We start from the raw sequence: 1,128 nt of genomic DNA, 5'->3' as shown, positions 1-1,128 counted from the left end.
CTTGCCCCCCCCCCCGTCCCATACAGCTGGTGGAACAGCTTGTTCCCCGTCCCATACAGCTGGTGGAACAGCTTGACACCCGTCCCATCAATTCATCTTAAGCGAGTGAGGAGAAATGATTCGTCAAAGTCCAGCTCTAAATTAATATCTTTCCCTCCCTGGCTTATTCGACACCCATAAAACTATCAGGAAAAAAAGCCTCACAAATCAGCGAATTGATGTGAAGAGTTTGTGGGGGGTGGGGGAGTTGTGGGGGTGTGTGGGGGTGTGTGGGGGAGTTGTGGGGGTGTGTGTGGGGGGTGGGGGAGTTGTGGGTGTGTGTGTGGGGGTGGGGGAGTTGTGGGTGTGTGTGTGGGGGGTGGGGGAGTTGTGGGGGTGTGTGGGGGAGTTGTGGGGGTGTGTGTGGGGGGTGGGGGAGTTGTGGGGGTGTGTGTGGGGGGTGGGGGAGTTGTGGGGGTGTGTGTGGGGGGTGGGGGAGTTGTGGGGGTGTGTGGGGGGGGGGGGAGTTGTGGGTGTGTGTGTGGGGGGTGGGGGAGTTGTGGGGGTGTGTGGGGGAGTTGTGGGGGTGTGTGTGGGGGGTGGGGGAGTTGTGGGGGTGTGTGGGGGAGTTGTGGGGGTGTGTGTGGGGGGTGGGGGAGTTGTGGGTGTGTGTGTGGGGGGTGGGGGAGTTGTGGGGGTGTGTGTGGGGGGTGGGGGAGTTGTGGGTGTGTGTGTGGGGGTGGAGGAGTTGTGGGTGTGTGTGGGGGGGTGGGGGAGTTGTGGGTGTGTGTGTGTGGGGGGTGGGGGGAGTTGTGGGGGGAGTTGTGGGGGGGTGTGGGGGGGGGAGGGATTGTGGGGATGTTTGGGGGGGGGGGGAATCACAGTTGGATGATGAGGGGAGAGAAGCTAATTCGACAGATGAACGGAAGACAGTGTTATTCCTCACAGCAGCAAAGGGCGAGATTTATCATTCAGAAAGCGACGTTTCAGGGTCTATTATCCCAAGCTATACGACGGTCTGACCTTTCCCAAAACACTGAATTCTCTGAATCCCGGAACCGAGCAGCGCTACCAGTAGCTAGGAAGTCTTGCGTAGTTCCCCCTCTGTTTCCAGCCAGTGGACTATCCGGTGTTTTAAGGGGGTACTAC

This window comes from Procambarus clarkii, chromosome 8 (genome assembly GCF_040958095.1).
Source record: "Procambarus clarkii isolate CNS0578487 chromosome 8, FALCON_Pclarkii_2.0, whole genome shotgun sequence".
Classification (NCBI taxonomy): domain Eukaryota; kingdom Metazoa; phylum Arthropoda; class Malacostraca; order Decapoda; family Cambaridae; genus Procambarus; species Procambarus clarkii.
The sequence above is the reverse complement of the archived record's forward strand: the minus strand, read 5'-3'. Positions refer to the sequence as shown.